Source organism: Pavona decussata, unplaced genomic scaffold, assembly GCF_977016875.1.
Source record: "Pavona decussata unplaced genomic scaffold, jaPavDecu1.1 SCAFFOLD_566, whole genome shotgun sequence".
NCBI classification, from domain to species: Eukaryota; Metazoa; Cnidaria; class Anthozoa; order Scleractinia; family Agariciidae; genus Pavona; species Pavona decussata.
The window spans coordinates 928-22,638 of NW_028145847.1; the positions used below are offsets into that span (position 1 = coordinate 928).

At 38.3% G+C, this 21,711-nt stretch overlaps 1 long non-coding RNA gene across 1 annotated transcript; it reads left to right on the top strand.

The window, feature by feature from the left end:
* The first annotated feature begins 1,273 nt into the window (after positions 1-1,273).
* LOC146449839 (uncharacterized) lies at positions 1,274-2,705 on the top strand. The gene is made up of 2 exons (XR_014860495.1): positions 1,274-2,268; positions 2,347-2,705. It is a non-coding gene; the product is annotated as an uncharacterized LOC146449839 (long non-coding RNA).
* The last annotated feature ends 19,006 nt before the right edge of the window (positions 2,706-21,711 follow it).

Consider the following 21,711-nt stretch of genomic DNA (forward strand, 5'->3'; position numbering starts at 1 on the left):
TACAGTGATGCACTTGGAACAGCTGCTGAGAGATAAACCGCTCTAAACAGCGTTTAGAAGCACTGAGAAGCATTGAAAACACAGCAAAACACACCGGGTAAGGTTTTTCAGACTTTATTATATTTTTGGTGAGTTTTGTGGGAATATTGTTGTCTAAATTTCGATTTAATTTTAACTCCATACAAACTCTTAAATCACGCTTGCATGGTAACCTGTGTCACATACGCTTTGGTGACCTGTGGGTTTTGTGGAGAACGTGAACGCACAACGGTAAATTTTTTCATTTTCTTTTTTAACTTGAGCGCCACTCCTACCAATTTGGCTCCTGGATAGTTCGCCATGTCTGTATAAGTTGAGCGAGTTAAAATAATCTCAAAGTAGCAAAAAAGAAATAAAGATATATTTTCGGGTGATGTTTTCGTTGCCGTTGCCGTCGATGTTGCTTAAGATCCCTATTCACTCGTTGCGCGGCTAGTTATCACTAGGACTTGCTAGCGAAATTCCGAAATACAATGCTATTCGGGCCTTTCTTTGGCAATTTTAATGCGAAAAGTAGACAGAGAAGACTAAACACCAAGCATTTATCGCAAATAGGCAATTCGCATCTCAATCATTTATATTCAGTGTTCATGACACTCGAAAAACACATTTCCATCACGCTGAGCGATGTCAGCATTGACTTTCGATAGCTTCCCATTCCTGGTCCCCAAATTGTCTTTGTACAGTGCATGCGCCTCAGGGAGTGGGGGCGGGGGGGGGGGGAGGGGGGGAAATGGCGTTTGAGAAATGGGGAAGTCGGTATTGTTTTGAAGTTTGCGCAGTCCATCACATTTGAATCAATTATTTTGTAATTTGCATGATTTATGAATTGAGTTGAGCGCGTGTTTTGAACGGCGTTTTCTGTAACGCCCAAGCACTGTCGCATTATCCGACTTGGCAAGTCGAACTTATGCTGGAGTCGAACCAATTAATTTGAGTCGAACTTAATCAATTAAGCTGGACTAAGATTCTACGTTTGCCCTAGGCCTTAGTCATACCAATTATACAATACAATACAAACTTTATTGACACTCTTTGAAGAGGGCTTTTGGTGACTACAGAAATTGAAGTTGTTGTTAACTTTTCTTAAGATATCCCTGTTTTATTCTTTTAAGCGTTTTTCATTGAATTTTACTGCAATAAGTACATAGATTACAAGGGACATTAGTAGACGTTCGTAAAACAAAATTCTTTTTCTCCCCCCCCCCCCCCCCTCCTCCCTCTTTCACCCCCCTTATGCCTGTATATGACACAGTCAGCCCTATTCTCTCTCAAATGTCTGTAAACCACTAAACGATTTGGCTTTGATTTCGGTCGCGCTCTGAGCTCAGAACTAAGTCATTTGACCTAGCGTTTTGTTTGGCTTCCTAAAGCAAAGTATTCCTGAGGACATCATTAAGTCTAGTGAGGGAAAAAGTCTTACGAGTGCAGTTCCTGCCTCGTATAATGTGCTTCTTACCTGTAGTCCTCTTTTGAGCCAGACGGGTAATTTTAAGTTACTCGGACATGGACTAAGGGTTGCATATTTTTGAGCTTTGCTTGAGGAGGTGACAGTCTTTGGCTATAAAAAGTAGGTCTAAGGGATGATTTCTATCCAGGCAAGGTGAAATTTTCGAGAAATTTTGTCCCAGCCAAAAAAGCGCTAAGCGTCTCCTTTTAAAATGTTGAATTCAACACCCGGGATATAAAGTAATAAGGTCAAAACGCGAGCAAGAATTGGCAAGAATTTTCTCTTCGATAAACGTGAGTTTGAAAAGCTATTCGATTATTTCTCTCCCTTATAACTATAGCGTTGTTAGGCTGGTGATCGATTAGTCGAGAAGTGCGATTTGGGGTCGGATTTCCGGCTCGAGTGTAATAAACAATCTCCAGATGTTCGATCGGCGACATTCGCGTTTCACGATGAATCTAGAATGAAAAGGAAAATTCAATTTAAAACGCTGTCCTTGCTTCGATGAAGCCCATTCTGCAGTAGAAAGCTAGACTTGAGCGCTAAGAGACCTGGTTTTGGGGTGAGATTTAACATGCTTTGGCGCCGTTAATAATTGCCAAATGATACACTTGTTTTGTCGGATCACAGGTCATGTTTGATTTCACTCTGGTGTCAGTCGTCTAATTGCAAAGAAAAGATTCTCTTTTCTCTTGCACAGTATTCTCTGGCCTTACTTTGTTGTGATGAAACGTAATTGAAGTCTTGTTAATGACTAGCATATTCCTTCAGCCTATAAAGTCTCAAAATGTGCTCAATTTCTGTAGCCACCTTTTGGAAAATCATATTATATACAGCAACTAATCACTAAATTAAAGCTAAAACAATTTTAAAATTACAATAAGAAAACAAGAGAAAAAAGTAGGTATGAACAACGATAAAAACAGCTACATGATAAAATAGTCAACAAACTAAACAACAGCTATGGTGAACGAATGAATCTATAGCTGCAATGAAAAGCAATTTATAGAAAAAAAAAAAGTAAGAGTAAAAGTAACATTACATTTTTCATTCTTTTACAGGTGATGTCATTAAGCACTGAACATAAAGAGGAATTAGTTTGCTATCGGGCACCAAGCACGATTAGCGGTGAAGACGGTTTAAGATTAAATTAAGGATTTTACTAGTGTAAGCTAAAGTGGGATGACATTAAAAGCACGTAAACGAAAAAAAATAATTTGACTGATTAGACTGTGTGATTTTCTTTGCAACTTGGTTGGGCTGCGTCAACGACATTTATTATATGGCTGGCTCCGCGAGCAGGCAAGATGACCCAAATCCTGCGCTGTGATTGGCTACCCCAGCGGGCAAGATGCCCGCTCGGGATTACCCGTTGCCCGTTGCCCGCCTCTGATCCAATTTTTGTGTCTACGGCTTCTAGAGAAGCGTAGACACTATGTCATCGGGTTGAGTGAAAGAGTGAAAGAGTGTAAGAGTGTAAATGCCACAGGAATCCCAAATGGAATCCTATCGAAAGCCGACGCTAATCCTCGACTGACCGAGATCTAAGCGATTGTATTTCCGGATCAGGGCAATGGGGACAATACGGTAAATGATGTTTTCTGATGTTGATTTGCTTTTTACAAATAGTTTACATTGTAAGTGATGATTTGAACCAGAATTCTGTAACTTCTGTAATTTTCATCGCAAACATACCCGAATTTACTGCGAGTGATCGCTTTGAACAAACACGGAGTGTCTTCAAATTTTACATGCGTGTTTGCACGCACGCAAAAAAAACTGAAAGTTTTTTGCCTTTTATAACAAATGCATCGTTTATTTCAATAAAATGTTTTGTTGGAAAAGCTTTTTGTTGATTTTTGTGTCTTTGTTAATTCATATATGCGTTTGAAAAGCGACAGATGCTAGATGCGCAATCAAGGACAATTTGCATAAGCGGGTTGAAATTTGATATGCCAAAGGTCTTCATCAACACGCCGTGAATTTTAGCAATTTTTGCGTTCAAGTGTGTTTTTCGGCAAATGATTACAGTCAACCCAGGTCACGCGTGAACAGTATTTCCAAGAATGAAATAAACATTCGAATTTCTCTTTGTAATGTCGGACGTGTGAATGGAATGTTGGACTTTTCGCTGGAAATCGTTCTGAAAAAGACGCATTAACTGAAAAAAAGATTCAAAATACTTGGGAAACAATTGTTATTCTTGAAATATTCAATTTTGCAATGTAAAGAAAAATTCATAGCTTTATACCGTCAATAAGCTAGGGAAATTTATACGGGAACTCTGAAATCTCGTTTGCGATTTTCAAAACTGACATTTAAATTTCAAAACTCCGTTCAAATTTCAAAAATATCGTTCACGCGTGACCTGGGTTGACTGTAATAGGTAACCATATTATTTTACGTCAGAAAACATTTGTTTTTTAACCGCTCTAGGAAAAAGTTAATTTATGCGAAAACTATGGAAACACAACAGGAGTCAAAGAATGATACTTGCCACACATAAGTTCAGTATAGATTAATTAATAGTTTCTGTTGCATTTTATGCCTACGTTTCAGATTAGAACTTTGCTTTCAGTACTTTATGTTTAGAACTCTGCTGCATTGCTTTCAGTACAAAGTTGTGGTTCACGTTGTAAGATTATATAATATATTGTTTATGTTAGAATAAAGTTACAGTTCTCTTCAAACAAAATGTTTGTGGTAAACAATACCAGCTTAATCTCTTCTCACCAGTATTCTGTGCAACATTTTTACAACCATTTTTTTATCTTTATCCTATTTCCACTCCTCCCTCTTCGTTTTCTTTTCAGTCTTATTTCCCTTTTCTTCAATTGTTTTATATCACATTTCTACACCAGTGCTGCAGTAGACACATGCAGTCTGAGACTGCCTATTTTTTTTTTTTGTCTCCAACGTAGGAAGGGTTGGCTAAGAAAACACATGAAGCAACTTTAACAAAAAACCCATTAAACGCGCATCTGATCGAATGATTTAAATCATGAATTTTTTCGTATTTTTGTATTAATCGACGTCTTCCGCTTTTATATATTCCGGCAAGAGAGGATGAATCCTCTCTTGATTCCGGGTAATTACAATGTGTATTTTATGCAACAATATGCCTCGCCGCATTCTAATTATTTTAAGAGGCTTTCGTGGAGAGAATCATGCATTATTTTATAGGGAGTGTTACGGTCTACATCATTTATTTACAATTAGGTTATATTTTGCATGGAGATGCTTTGAAGTTTGACTTTAAACCTACAAATAACAAAATCAATGTTGCAACAAATTATTTTTTATGACCGTTTTCAACGGCTACTGGTAAAAAAGGATGCCATGCAACTTAAGTTTTTATCCACTTGTCAGAGCTGTGTCGTCCATAATTTCTATAACTTGAGATCCAATGAATTATCAGTAAAACTGGCTATTTTGCAATCTACACATCAGTCGACAGTAATAATACTAGCCTAACTCGAAAAACAGCAGAGATGTCTAACTGTGTTAACTGTGTACTGCTTTTCTGACTTCTCTTATCTTCGAGCAGTAAAGGATTGGGTTTAGAGACGAGTTTAAGTAAACGAGTGTTATCGCAAGTGCCCAAACGATTTCTGCTCTCACACCCCACCATCCTTTAATCATTGTGATTTTAGTAGAAATTATTAACGGAACAAAGCATACAACCATTGCAAGCTGTACCCACGCTATGCTATAGACAGTCTTCTTGTACTGGGTTATGATTAAGGGATTGTTTTCATTGTCGGGTTGTCCTTGGTGAACATGTTCAACTTGAGTTTGATGTTGTTGTAGTCTGAGATAGATTTTTGTGTAAAAGAACACGGAGATGACCACAGAAAGTACGGCAATGATGATGGCTAAAATGTTAGCATGTCAACACTCCAAAACCAAAGCAAAAGCCCACACGAGATACCAATAAACCAAAAACATGTTATAACTGCACAAACACGCCTTAAAGTTACCACTTGTCTGTATCTTACGCCCATTTTTAAGGCAAGGAATCTGTCTACACTTATGGCGGTCGTTGGAGGGCAGATATTCCACACAAAGCGAAAGCTGAAGCATTTTGTATTTCTATAAGATAGTGCCTTATGCTTGAGCTTATAATAATCGTAGCGGCCAATACGTCACTGATGACATAAAGGGGTTGCACAATAAGACCGACGCAAAGATCAGTGACTGCCAGACATCGAAACAGTAGTTTTGTTGGAGGTTGAACAGAAGACACTTTATGGAGTGCAACCAGGATCAGGATATTACCCAGAGATGCGGTGAAGGAAACAAAAATGTTCACAGCTGCAAAAAATACAGCGATACTCTGAAAAACTGTGCTCTCTTGATTGTCTGTCTAGTTTCCTTTCCTAGTAAAGTTCTCCATTTCTAGGAATCTAAGAAAGAGTCCTCGCCAATTGTAAGTGAAATTAAATACCTATATTGTGTTCTGCGTTTACGAATATGTTAAGTTGTACTTGTAACCAAGTGTTGTATTTTGCAAGAAGTCAGTGATGATGTGTAATAGTTGGGACTGCTAACGTTTCAGTGGACCCACACCTTAGTCGTCCATTTATCTTTAAGTCATGGAAAACCGAAAACAATTGCATCTTTCCATTTTAACTTCACCAGCTACACAACAGGATTACAGACTAAGGTATAACAACAAAAGATAAATAGACGACTAAGGTGTGGGTCCGAACGTTAGTAGTCCCAATTATTACAGATCATCACTGACTTCTTGCAAAATACAACACTTATCAGAGAAAAACCTGTTCTTGGAAACTGTTTAAGTAATTCCAAAACCATTTTAACATCTTGTATGACTTGTGTGCACAGGGCAGACTCTGACCCAATATTTGTATTAAACGTAAGGCGGATTTCCTTAAAATATACATGGAAGCATCTTTTAACGAGAAAATCATTATACACGCTGTAGATATTTGGTTCTTTACTTTAAAAAAAACAGTTTTATAATCAGTTTTAATTATGTCTTCCCGCTGTAACTCTATTTGATGTCACAACACGGACTTATTGAGTATTATTTGCCACAATTAGCCACATTCTGATAAGCTTATCAACCAAAGCAAAAAATGCCTTGAAGGCAAAAGAACCAAATTATTTACATTGTTTTTATACGAAATTTTTAAAATTAATGCTCATTTTGAGACGAATACGGCATTTTAAATATCTTTTATCTTACTCATATTTCTTGTTTCATGTATTTCTAAATCATTTCTTTTAAGACTTTTATCTTAAGCATAGTTTAAAACGTAACTTAATAAATGTTTTCCTTCAGTGTGCCGACCCTTTGCGACTTGAAAATAGGAACCGAAATGTTTATACCTGTCAAGAATCATAGCGCCTGTTTCCAGCTGTAAGTTTGTGCGTCAAGCACTACCAATTATCTTCTTTCTGTCTCTCTTTTAAATCGACATATGTCCTAACCAAAAAGAAAAAGTGACATTTTGAAGTTAAGTATGTAATTAGTATTTCATACTCTGAAATTCGCATTGAAGACGACATATATCTTCAGTATAGTTTAAACATAAAAAAAAAAAATCAAAACTTTTTTTTCAACGTTGCCGTCCCTTTTGGACTTTAAAAATAAGGAACAAATGTTGCTACTTGCTGAGAATCAAGCATCTGTTTCCAGCTGTAGCCTGGTATGTGCCGTCATGCCGTCATCCTACGCCATCGATTCAAACGACGCATTTCCCTCCAAAAAGAAAAAGTGACATTTCAAATTGAACTTTGTAATTAGCGATTCTATTTTACAATCAGAAAATTTTCTACCATTTTAATTCCATGTTGTGAGGAACTTTATTTTGGCAGGAGAATGCAGACACGTGAGAACATTTCGCAACCCGTGCCTACGTTCTTTCACATTCCACTCACAAATGCCACTTCCTACCGGTTTAATTACCCCTCAAATCGCTTTTCAGAAGGGGTACAAACTACGGTACATACATACGGGACTGGCACTATAGCTTCCGTCGAGGTCGGACGCACTGTAACGCGCTCCACCGAAATACAGTATGTAATCTCCGTGAGAACCCAATAAACGGGCAAAATGCCGGACGAACAACCTACAACCAAGGAAGACTCCAGCCGAAAAAGAAGGAAGCGAAGCAAAGGCTCGCAAACCAGCAATGAAGAATGTGAAACATGTAACGGCTGCCAGAACATGGCGGACACGCTCGCTGTAATCAACAGCAAACTCGACAAGGCTTTAGATTGCATCAAAGAAATAGAAGACCTAAAGCAAAAGCAAAGCAACCTTGTAGAAAAGAACAAGGAATTGGAGGCTAGTCTAAACTTTGCTCATGATTCGGTTGAAGAACTAAAGAAGGAGTTAGCTATGCAAAATTTAGTAATCAAGGAGCTCAAAGAAGATGTGAAGTCGCTAACTAATCAAGCAAAGGAAGAAAAGGAAAGGGCTGTTAATCTCGAAAGTCACAGTCGACGTAACAATCGTAATTTCTTTAACATACCAGAACAAAAGGATGAGTCGTTCGAAAAATCTGAGAAAGTTCTGCGAAGATTTATGGAAGTGGAACTCAAACTTAGTAAGAAAGACGTAAACGATATATCGTTCGAGCGCGTTCATCGTATTGGAAAGTCAAGCTCATCCCATTAAAAGCCAAGACCAATAATCGCTAAGTTCACCTTCCACAAGGACAAAAAAATTTGTCCTATCTCAGAAAGATAGAAATCTCCGGGACACAAATTTCGCAGTTGCCCGCGACTTCCCAAAAGAGATTGTCGAAAAAAGGGAAACTTCTTGTTCCCATACTGAAAGAGGCTAAGAAGAACGGCGATGACGCAAGGTTAATCTATGATAAGTTGTACATAGATGGACAGTTACACAAGCCTTAGTTCTGTTTTCATATTGCAAAAGATGTAAAGATTGTTGCGTTCTCTTTTTTTGTACTCGTTTGTTGGGGGGAATTCGCTTCGCAAGGCTTTGCTTTTGGGTTCTCTTTAGTAAAGCTATCGTCTCAGTCAGAACACAAATCGATTTAATTATTTTGTGATCTGAGTCACTCCGGGCTCTCATGTCTAAATTGTGTATCGTGTGCATTGTTTTTTCGTTTGCTTGCTGTCTTTTTTCTGTTTTAAGCCTTTTTTCAGTAATTTCAGGGGTCTCTTATAAACATCCAACTATTCCCACCGACCTTTCGAAGATTTCACTCACTCATCAGCACATTTCAAGAGCTGTAGGTAGGTACTTACTATTTATATTATTTTTAGTTAAATGGCTGCGCTGAGTCCTGGGCCATTTCAATTGAAAACACTCTCGTTAAATGTCAGGAGAATTAACCAATCTACCAAGCGAAGAAAACTATTTAGGTGGCTACATCATCAACGTGCGGATTGTTATAATTTTTTTACAAGAAACTTACAGCGACTAGGAATGCATAACCTCATGGGAATCTGAATGGGGTGGGACAGTCTATGCCGCCCACGAGAGCAAGCATAGCAAAGGAGTCTTGTTCTTAATTAATCCAAAGTTCGATTACCAAGTGGAAAAGTGTATCAAAGACGAAAACGGAAGATTTATTATCTTAGATCTGAAAGTCGAAAACTCGCATTTTATTTTGGTTAATATTTACGCCCCAAACGATTCCACGCAACAAGTCAAATTCTTTAAAGATTTACAGGGTCTGTTAGCCCCATTTTCTGGAGAGAATATTATTATTGGGGGAGATTTTAACTGCCCGTTGACGTCCGCAGACAAAATGGGTGGTAGATCGGTCCACTTCAAACAAAATGTAATTAACGAAATTACAAAACTCTCTTCGTTGTATTCATTATGCGAGGTGTGGCGTGGAAAAAACGGCGACAAACAAGGTTTTTCGTGGCGAGATAAAACTATGAAGGTGCAATGTCGTCTTGATTACTTCTTGATATCAAAAAGGTTATTGAACACTTCCAAACAATGCTTGTCATTGTTCGCTCCCAACACCGATCACTCAGCAGTTGTAACACACATTCAATCAGAAGAACTTTCTAGAAAAACTGGACCAGGGATCTGGAAGTTCAATTCCGCCCTTCTAAAAGACAATGAGTATGTGAATGGCATTTGCGAATGTGTTCAATTGGCAAAGGTTAAATACAAAGATGTGAAGACCACCGGCTAAGCTGGGATCTAATCAAAATGGAATTACGAGGCTACACTATGATAATCGCTTTCGCAAAAAATAAAGCGTCAAAACAAAGATCGCGCGAGAAGGACCTGCAAAAACAAATAAATGAAATGCTAGCGAATGCACAGAATTCGCGTAACAACCATTGTTTCTTACTTGAGTTGCATAAGTTAAAAGCTGAATTGAACAGGATTATGGAGCATAACATTAAAGGAACGATATTAAGAAGCAAAGTTAGGTGGTATGAAAAGGGAGAAAAAAACTCAAGATATTTTCTAAATCTAGAAAATCGTGCTTCGTGCAAGAAAAAAAGTTTCCAAGCTCTTGCTAGAGGGCGGTAACGAAACAAATGAACCAGATTTAATCCTTAAAAAACAAGAGGAGTTTTTGTCGAATTTATACAAATCACAAAGCCCCTGCGTAGAAAATTCAGGCTGTGACATTTTCTTTAATATTGTAGACTTGACTGCGCTGACGGAGCAAATGTCTAGTAGTTGTGAAGGCGTTATCACCGAAAATGAATGCTTGTTGGCTCTAAACGAGTTTAAAAATGGCAAATCTCCCGGTTCGGACGGTTTCCCAGCTGAATTTTATAAATCCTTTTAGAATGATCTTAGTGAAAACCTGATTCTCAGTCTTAACTATGCTTTTGAGAAAGGCGAACTTTCAATTTGTCAGAAAAGAGGAATAATTTCTCTCCTTCCAAAAAAGAACAAACCTACAAACAATTTAAACAATCTACGTCCAATCTCATTGTTAAACACTGATTACAAAATTGCTGCTAAAGTCGTGGCTAAAAGACTCGAGAGGGTACTTCCTTCCATTATCAATCCAAATCAAACTGGATACATTAAAGGGAGATTTATAGGTGAAAATACCAGGTTAATTAGCGATACGATTGGCTATACCAAGGGAAAAAATATTCCAGGCATCGCCATTTTTCTTGATTTTCGTAAAGCGTTTGACTCCGTCGAATGGGACTACATTGCCAAGGTGCTTGACGTGTTCAAGTTTAAGGATGATTTCAAACGCTGGGTAAAGGTTCTTTACACTGATATATCCAGCTGCGTTATAAACAATGGTTTCGCGTGACCTTTCTTTAAGCTCAAACGTGGCGTAAGACAAGGCTGTGCACTGTCGGGGCTGCTCTTTGTCTTAGCTATAGAACTGCGTGCACTCGCAATAAAGAACGACCCGCTGATACAAGGTATTTCTGTTGGTAAACAAAAAATAAAATTATCGCAGTATGCTGACGATACGACGGTTTTCGTTAGAAACACCTCCTCTGTCGAAGCGCTGCTCCGCCTTCTGCATAAATTTAAAAACTGTTCCGGTCAGGGGGGGCTGGCAGCTACCTTTGATCTTGCCGCTTTTCGGAAAGACATGATTGCACCAGTAAAGAAATCTGTCAATCATTCGAAAACCGTAACGAGCATGCGCGAAATGCGAAGGATTCATGCGTTCGATTCATGCTATTTTACTGTTAGCATTTTTTTTTTTGCGGTTGTACGAAGTTTGAACACTACGATAAATCAAGACCGCTGGAATGAGGTGCCAGCTTTGTTTTAGGTTGGTAGAGCCGTCAGCATTGAAATTGCGAGCGACATGTTCTCAGCTGAGCTGAGATTTTACCAGCGAGTGTGTGTGGTGAAGAATATGATTTCTAATGTAGCGAACGATTATGGTTTTTGTCGTCCCAGGAAGATATTGTACGTCGACAAAATAGCAGATTTCAATTTCGATGCTTGTTCAGTTCTGAAGAAACTAGAAGCCACGCAGTGTTTCACGACTGTCATCGCGAAAGCCCAGAATGTAAGCTTATTTCTCAAGATCAGCTTGGAACTTTAATGTATACGTAAGCTTATTAAAGTATTTGTCCCACATTTTATGCGTATTAACTGTTGAAAGCGTCGTTACGAATGAAACAGCATGTTTATTTTATGGAATTCTCCCTCTGTTTAAATGTTGCGTGACGACAGTTATCCCTGTAAGTGTAATTTTAATGCACAAATGGTTTAAATGCATACACAAGGAAAACGGCTTGAGTCCTTAACAAATTTTTTAGATAAGAAAATTTTGCAACTGGAAAGGATAGCTTATAAAGATCTCAGAAGAAGATTGCTCAACATTGTTGTGAACAGACCTACCAGGTTTGTACGAGCGGTTGCAAGGGTGTTTGTCTCTTGTCTGTACGGGGAGATTAATTTACGTGAAAAGATATTCAGGTCCTTATTCTCCTGGCAAAAAATTGGGAAGTTGAGATCAGTAGCACCAGGTGAACAATGTACAGATACACTGAGATCCTGTAGAAACCACATGCATGTGCAGAAACCTTGGAAGGTACATGTAAATATTATTGTCTTACATGTCACCCTTTAATACAGATGTCCATGACCACCTGTATCGCTATGGTGGTTTTCCCCCATTGGTGGATGCCAAAATGGGGCTACTGGGAATACACCCTAAAACCCAACTGCAAGGGAGATACAGTAACAAATAGATCCCGCGATGGCAAATCAACCATGGTTTCTCTATGTATGAAACAGCCATTTCGAAGAAGACAATCTAAATTATCACCCCTTGATTACTGAAGTGTTTCTAACAACTCGAGGATTAACCCAGCTGACCACATTACTCTGCAGTATAATTATGTCATCAGCACATGACAATATACATCAGAACTGTAACATATTGCAATACTGTTTAATTGGTACATATTGTGTAACATAGTCAAGTGTAATTAGCATTTTGTAAATTATGCAATTACTGCACATTTTCTCACACTTGCACAGTGTAATGACTGGCTGGAGCATTGCTGTTTAGTACCCTGCCTCTTTTATGTTCCAGATCTCACTCCAGAGGTATGACAGACAAAATCTAAAATAATGAAAGATAACTTCACCTCTGTCTTTAAAATGATGATATCTATTACCAAGCATACATACTGAATTCAAAAGTCAATATTTGTGGCTCACTTGGCAAAGTTGAAGAGCAAAGTGCTGCTAACATCACCTCTCAAGTTTTCACCATTTAGAAGAGATTGGAAAAGAAAAATCTGTTGTTGAGAGTATGATAGTAACATTTTAACTTAAGAAAAACAGAAAATTAGATCACCAGAACCTCCACAGTTTGTTGACTCCCAGTGGGTAGTTGCTGTAAAGGGAGGAAATTCTACAGTGTACTTAAATGAAAAAATAGGGAAGGTAACGATAAAGTGGAATGGAGGAAGTCTTACTACCTCTCGCAAGCGTCAATTTCTACAGGAGCTAGTCGTTGGTTACAGTATTTTCGTTTTTCGCCGCAGAATTTGCATCCGTGATCCCTCTTGATGACCAAACTTCAGGTAAAAGAGCGACCGTAACCTTCCTGTTTTGTTTGAACGTCGAATAGCCAAATTGTTTGCGAATCCGCACAGACGCGCCTTCACATAAAATCGCCGCCATGTTTGTTTATCAAAATATCAGTTCTTAGTCTCGCTCGGCCAAATTTCTTAACTGGGGCGATCATATAAACTCGGATCCAGGCCTCGCTGCTGACCCCCCCTGGTTCCGGTCTAGAAATCAATGCACATAAATCGGAAGCATTATGGTTAGGCTCGTGGAAAGATCGTTGCGACAAACCTTTCGGCTTTAAGTGGCCCAAAGATTCTGTCTATGCCCTGGGAATTCATTTTTCAAACGATGCTAATCTTGTACGCAAGCTTAATTTTTACGTATAACTGGATAGCCTATAAAAAGTCCTTAATAGCTGGAAAAGAAGGAAGTTAACTCTATATGGAAAAATTAACATTATCAAAACTCTTGGCTTATCAAAGCTTATTTTCAACGCTTCAGTTCTTCCCATTCCTGAAAATTTTGCCCATGAAGTAAATAAATTAACATTTAAGTTCCTGTGGGACGTTAACCCTGCGAAAATTAAGAAATCCACTATTATTGGACCTAAAGAGAAAGGTGGACTAAAAATGATAGATTTCGAACACATGAGCAAAGCTTAAAAATGTGTTTGGATTAACAGGTTCACGAACGAAAACAGAGGAGCGTGGAAATTAATTCCCGATGATACAACTGTGCATCTATGAGGTTTCTCCTTCCTGTTGCAATGCAACTATAGAGTTAAAAAACTCGACTTGAAGAATGGACCGACTTCTTACGTAAGACTGTTAGAATTTTGGGAGGAGGTCACACACTTAGCGGGAAAGAGTGATCTTAGTCCAAACGAAACAATCATATGGAACAACAAACACATAAAAATTAACAATACATCTGCGTTTTTCTCAACGTGGTTTCGTAAAGGAGTCCACAAAATAAGAGACCTAATGAGTGACAATGGTAAATTTCTCCCCTTTGAAGTTTTCTGTAGTAGGTTTGACGTTAAAGCCTGCTTTACAACATATTACGGTTTATCCAATTCAATCCGTCAAAATTGGAACAACATCTCCAAAGAATCCCAAGCCCTTGTTGATTTAATTGCTAATTCGCGCACTAACAACTTGAAACTTACCACTGCAAACCTGCTACATGCTATCGCTGACAGTAAATTTGTGCCCCCTTCATCAGAGCAAAAAATTCTTAATTCAGGTGTCTCCAAAGGAAATCTATCAAAGATATATCTTCTACCTTGGAGAATAACCGAGGAAATTAAATTGCGTATGTTTCAGTTTAAAATTATTCATAATACGGTGTTTACAAAGGACAGGCTTTTTAAAGCAAGTATTGTACAAGACGATAAATGTTTTTTTTGTAAAGAAAATCCTGAGACACTTCTACATCTGCTCTTTCACTGTCCAATTACAGTAGCTTTTTGGAATGATTTTCGGGAATGGTGATTTCGAAACACCCAGATTGAATTCAACCTTATTCTCGCTAATGTTCTATACGGTGTAATAGACAATTCAAAGTTCTGTACGTTGCTAAATTTTGCCCTTCTAGTTGCCAAATTTTATATATATATCGTTGCAGTTTAGACGAGGCACCCCTTTTCTTTCCCGTCTTTGAAACAGAATTACGCGAAAAAGCTCGCATCGAATATGATATTGCCAAGAAAAAAGGTTATCTGAAACACTTTTAGATTAAATGGGAACCACTAATTCGCAACAAATTCATCGAAGACGTGGTTATTTGAGGGACCCCCTGAATCACTTTCCACTACTTTTTTTGTTGTTTTGCTATTTTTGTCGTTTTACTTTCGATCGTTTCTTTTCGCTTACCTGTTCATACTGCAATATTGTAAATAATTAACAATAAATACAAAAACTAGAGGAGTGTGTGGACGGGTTGTTATCTAGATACCTTTTTAGTAGTGCATTGTAAGTGGCTTTTGTACAGTAATGTAAATAATGTCAGTTATAATATTGTATAAAAAAAGTTGGTAGTGAAGATACAGTGTTATTATTGTAAATAGTGTTTTTGTTAGTACCATAGTATACTATAGTATGCTTAAGTACAGTCAGTACTGTAATTATAGCTATCAGTGTAAATCAGTGTTAGCAGTGTTTAATATTGTATTAGCAGTGTTACATTATGCTAATAAAAATAAAAAATAAAAAAAATAAATGAAAAAAAAATAAAAAAAATGCATACGGGAATTTTTAAATCCAACATGGTTGCAGTCTTGGTAAATGGTTCCGAGACATGGCCATTGACAAAATCCGGTTGAAAGCATGACAAGCTCGACACTTTCTGACACAAATGCCGTCGGAGAATCTTCAGGATGTATTGGCCGATAAAGACGAGCAACAAAGAAGTGTGAATTAACGGAGGCAAAAGAGACAGAGCTCATCAGTATTCTAGTGAAAAACAGGCGTTGATTGATTACTTATTTGTTGCGAATGAAGAAAGACGAGACGCCACTCACCACCCTCACGTGCGCTTCAGAAGGCAGAGAGAGTTAAAGGCATAGAGAGTTAAAGGTGCGCAGTGGAGAAAGATCTGGGTAAGTTTAAGATCTTGGGCTGAGGTATCCATTGTTGTGCGGGACACAGAGATCAATGGAATGAATTAACTACTTGCTCCATTCCCCATAGAAGGGAGAAGGAACTGCTGTCGAAATAACGTTTATTTATTTATTTATTTTTTTTTAATTGCTTTGTTAAAAATTGTCTGGTTGCTATGTTAAACTTAGGCAATTTAAATGTTGCGGTTCTTTTTTACGAGGTCACGGAGGAATTTTTTAAGCGACACATTATGAGGCGTACAACAGGAATTTCATTTAGAAAAGTTTATAAACAGCGTCTGTCGGCAAAACAAAGATGATGGAAGGCATGTGTAACTAGATCTGCTAAAAAAAACTCTTAGTTAAACTAACATATCTTACGTTTCCGGTTTTTCCTGTTTCTACTTGAAAACCAGGTAAAAAGAGAATTGAGCAGAAATCCCATGACAGCCCGCGCAGAGATCCACGAATCTGCTGTCCTCAAACGGGGATATTTTGGATAAAAACACTGTAATTCTTAAATACGCCTGAAAATGCATGCTTTTAACTCCAATTAAGCCTGTATTTCGACTTGATTGAACTCTAAGTGGATTTAAGTCGGTCATTGGCTTTTATGTTGTCTTAAACATCGTTCCGTTTGCAGGTGAACCCGATATTACAGGGCACCGAGCAGCGGTCTATACCACTATTGTGGCCTCTTGGTGTAAGGTGCATGAAAATTCGCCTGGTTTTGTTTTTGCTATTAACTTCATTACTTAAATTTGCAGATCGTATATCTCTAACAATGACGATGCATTTTATTCCCACTAATTCATACTGGAATAAACTTATTCTGTTTTTACGATGTATAGGATATCAAAATTGTCGCCAAGTGTATCGACTGAACGAGCAAGCAAAACGTTTACAAGTCTAATAATACAACAGTTCAATTTTAAACTTGACTGTGCTGAGTTTCCGCCCTAAATAACAAGTCCAAGTTTTTATCACCACTTTAGAGGACCACTGTATGTGACGGTGGCTCCTTTTGTTACTGCGCATGCGTTCTATGCATCTTGGAATAGAACAAAAACTCGGGTACACAGGTTTTTTTGCGTGGATTATGACTGTGCGGGATAAGGATATCTTAGCAAGGGCTACTGGAATTCAGAGGGAAAATTTGGGGTAACCACGCATGTTTAAGAGACAAGTAAACTTGGGAAAAAATTCCATACATTGTTAACCATTTTATTTATTTTTTTTTTAAATAATCCTGATCTGGACCTGGTAGTTGGGTTCGTTAGAAATAAAATTGAAAAATGCATTTTTTTTTAATTAACGTTTTTTTTTTTTAATCATTTGTAATTATATATGTCTTCTTCTTTTATATTTGTATTCTGGGTAGAATGTGTTTCGTAGAGCGCTCAATTCGTTTGATTGAAGAGCAATGTATAATTCTTCACAGAAGTTCAGGCTTCAGGAGTTTTCGTCGTTTATTGCGACAATACTGTTTCGTATGGTCCGAAGTTATCGGACCACACTCATCAGGCAATTTTTAACGACTGTCTTTTCAAATAACAGGCTGGCAGTAAAATATGGGTGGTTACTATGGAGCTGCGTTACATTCAGTAGAGAATCTAGGTAACAGATGCGTTACTCTAAAGTTCTGCAATACATATCTCTTTCTGTGGGGGCACGAACTCGCTAGCTCGTTTCGCCTGTTCAGGCTACACAGCTCTTTTTTACAGATGATTATGAATTTTCCAAAAAGACAAAGATTACATTTTTTGTTAGCGTCGCTGTATGGTTTACATTTCTTTAAAACTTTCCATTTAATCCGAAAAGGTTTATTGCTGTCTTGCAAAGTCCAAACATGTTCCGGCTAATTACATCTATGTTCCGGCTAATTACATGTCTTAATGTGTATTTTGTGACACAATATGCCTCGCCGCATTCTAATTATTTTAAGAGGCTTTTGAGGAGAAATCATGCAAAACAGTGCAAAGTGCTACAGTCTCCATCACGGATTTACAATTGCCTTATATTTGCATGCAGATGCGTTGAAGTTTAACTTTAAAGTTACAAACAAAAACACAACAACTACTGGTAAAAAAGATGCCATGCAACAGAAGTTCTAATTGCCTCGTTAGAGCTGTTCCGTCCATTTTCATCATCTTTAATTTTACTTTACATGACTTTCCTCAGAAGTGAAGTTGTCTCAAATGTGTACATCTGTCACATTTTCTAATGGATGTAATTCAGTAAATGTTGAGTAAATGAGTTATTTTCTTTCTTGGCGCCAACACAAACTTTAATTTTGTATGCACAAAAATCCATTTTTTCTTGGAGCAAATGTGCGTTCTTAATCACATTTACTTCCGAAGTAAAGTTGTCTTAAATTTGCATTTGTTTCTGCCATTTGCTGCAGTGTGCAGTGTTGAGTAAAATCTGTAAATGTCGTGCAAACATATATATGTGTCTTATGTGGAAATGTGACCAAAGTGAAGCAAATATCATGTTTTACCTAGCTAAGAAATTGCATGAGGCAACTTTAACGAAAAACCGATAAAACACGCATCTGATGGCATGATTTTAATCATGATATATTTTGTACTTTTATATTAGTCAACGTTTAATCACTTTTTATTATGTTTTCCCTTTTTATATATTCCGGCTAATTACGATATGTATTTCATGCCACAATATGCCTCGCCGCATTCTATTTATTTTAAGGGGCTTTCGTGGAGAAAACCATGCAAAATAGTATAGAAGGTGCTACAGTCTACATCACTTATTTTCAACTGGGTTATATTTTACATGCAGACGTGTTAAAGTTTTTTTTATACAAAAACAGTGTAAAACTCCCGTTTTTAAAGGTCTAGAGGAGTGTGTGATTAGAGTATAGACGCACGAATGACGTCACGAGCTACAAAATTCAGAAATTCAATTGGGAGACACTTGAATAATAACAGTCGAGATGTAAAAATTTGCAAAAACCTTTTTTTTTTCTTTGTGTTCAAAAAGTAACAAGATGCTTGATGCTAAGCTCCGAATTAACCGCAGAGAAGAAAAGGAAAACGTGAATCACAAGCTAATAATTGAGGCAACTGACCTCGTACGAGTCTAGTCCAGTGAGTTCACCTCCATGAATACTCCAGCTGGTTTTCAGCGAAGAGGGTGGTCTTTTTTATCTCCCTTTACTGGTGCACAAGAGGGCGCGAAGGTCAAAGAGAACTGACTCGCTCCAGTTTCGAGTTTTTTTAAAGACGGCGAAGGACGCGAATTCGTAGTGATGACGCACGACGAAGCAACCAATAATCATCCCGGGGTGAAACCGACAAGTAGTGAAGTGATAGAGAAACCTAGCTGTTCAGCACGGGAAAACCCGACGATGCCTCCGCCTCCGTCAAACAGTACGTGTCAAAGCTGAACCCACTGTGAAAGCTTTCTTCCAACGACCGCGATCTCGAATCCGTAGCGGTACCAAGCCGCTGGGCGTCAATTCCCTCGGCAAAATGATGAAGTCAATTTCCACAGGCTGCAATCTTTCAAAGATTTACACCAACCACTCCGTAAGAGTCACGGCTATCAGTTTGTGGTCAGATGCCCAGATGCCGATATTCCTGACGGTCATATCACCTTCGTCTTCGGGCACAGCAACGAGCAAGGCCTTGCCCATTACAGTTCGGTACCGTCCGCTCCGCAGCTGAGAAAGTTCACAGACACAATTTTAAACGCACTTGCTGGTGGTACTGCTTCGACGGTTCAGACTTCCATCAGCACGGCCCTGATTTCCTAGCCAAAGCGTGTTCTGGCTCCAGTCACAAGTACCACAACAAACCAGATTGCCGTCGACACTCCCTCTCCATGAATGCATTTCCTTCGGGATTTTTCAGCTCTTGCAACATTGGAAACGTTCATGTTTGCCTGGGATCTAAACCCAACCATTGGGAAAAGTAAACTGAACTTGATTGAAGCCAGACCGATTCATAAATCGACGATTTTTATTGGCTTTTGGTGCCGAACTTCCGCTTCACGCTGGATTCGAATGAAAGATTGCGATTTTGAATAATTAAGTTGACAGATTATTGACCAATCACAACACTTGTTAGCTTCAAATTAGCCAATAGGCGTGCTCTCTTTGTATAGATTATAAATGACGTAATAAAAAAACAATTTTTGCCCCTCATTCCACAGGGAGCAGAGGAGTTATTCTAGAAATGTCAATAAAAAAACGTCTTACCTCTTAAAATTGCATTTTTGCATTTCTTTGCGTAGTTAAAGCCTCATTTGCGAACCAAATATATGCATTCATTTGCGATCGAATTCAATCGATCGTTTTTATTTTAAAAAGTGTCGACCGCTGTTTATTGGGACCGTGTTCTCAGTTGGACGAAGTCCAACAAATGATTTTTCGCTTTCCGAACGAGGCACGAAGTGCCGAGAAGAAAAAAATGACAAGGGGAGCAACATAGAACCACGTGACTCGTCGGATGTGAACCGAGGCACACTGGTGGCGGAAGTGACGTACCATGTGTTGCAATCGGAAGTTAAGTCAACCGTTACTAATTCGAAATTCAAAACAACAGCTGATTTAAAGAGCTTGGAGGGAGATTTGAAATGAAACGCGTTTTCTCAAGGTAGGAAAACCTACCGCAGCGAAAAAAATCTAAAGGAGAAGATCGTGGAAATAAATTCACAACAATAAACTCATTCAAATGGCTTCCGGTCATGTGTATGACACCTTATATGACGTATTTCCGCCACCAGTATGTTGCGGTGCACATCCCACGAAAAGCCAACTTTTCAACGCGAAATGACCGATTGTAAAAGGCCCGTTTTATGAATCTTTTCATCGTAATGGTTTAGGTAGCTTAAAGATAACGTAAATGCAATACCGCATGCAAGTACTGGGGCTCATTTGTTGAATATGTAGCGAGTTATTGGGAAACGAAAATTCGACCGCAATCTGTTTCATCCCCTGTCTCTTTTCTTACTGCTGTGACATCTTTGCCGCCCACAATCAGTTGGCTCAATAAACAGCGGTCGACACTTTTCAAAATTAATGGCCGTCCGAAACGATCGATCGCATTCGATCTCAAATGAATGCATATATTTGGTTCGCAAATGAGGTTTTAACTACGCAAAGAAATACAAGAATGCAATTTTAAGAGGTAAGACGTTTTTTTATTGACATTTCTAACATAACTCCTCTGCTCCCTGTGCTCATTCCACGCGCAAATTGTCAACATTCGTCAACATTAAGATTTTCGAAAACGTTTCCAATATTTCGTACGGACCCATATCCAAACAATGTGTAAAACTCTGATAACGCACAGAGGACGTCAAAAGGTGTTGACAACGTCAGTAACGCTACTCGCCTGCGGCTCGTAGTGTACTTCTTTGTTCACACCACGTTTTAACGTCAATTTAAATGAAATTTGACACATCATCTGATAGGAGCACTTCGAAAACCTTGCTAAAATTCCCTTGACACTCAAGCACATGGTTACCTTCCTCACCACATACCAAGACGGATGATGTGCAGTCCTTCCGGAGCAACTTATTCTTGGAAAAGTTTATTTATATAGGCACGAATACTAAATTTTGCCTGACCAGGAGAATTTACGTGGAACCTTTGGCTCACAATAACCTACACAGATCCCCTCCCGGCTTTCCAACGTTTTTATTAACATAGTACAGTGCTGTACGTAGACCAGTCGCTGAGAGAGCAACCGATCAAAACGGCGTATGGAAACTCTCAGGAGCCATGAAAACACAGCAAAATACACCAGGTAAGCTTTTTGAGAATTTATTGTAAATTTTGTGGGTTTTGAAGGAATATTGTTGTTTAATTTTCGATCGAATTTTAACGCCATACAAACTCTTATATTACGCTTTGGTGATCTGTGTTCAAATTACGCGTTTGCCTCCGAAAAAAAAAAGGTATCACTTTGAATTGAAGAATGTAATTAGTAATTTTTATTTTTAAAAATCGATGAGTAACCAGGCATAATAAATTTTTTTTAAAAAACGTTCTCTGGTTAAAAGTTTAAAAACACTAAGCTTTCGATTGCCAGTCTACAATCTTTAAAAAGTGAGGTGTAAAAAGCGAAGGCAGAAATATATATACAAAAAGGGGGGGGGAAAAATAAC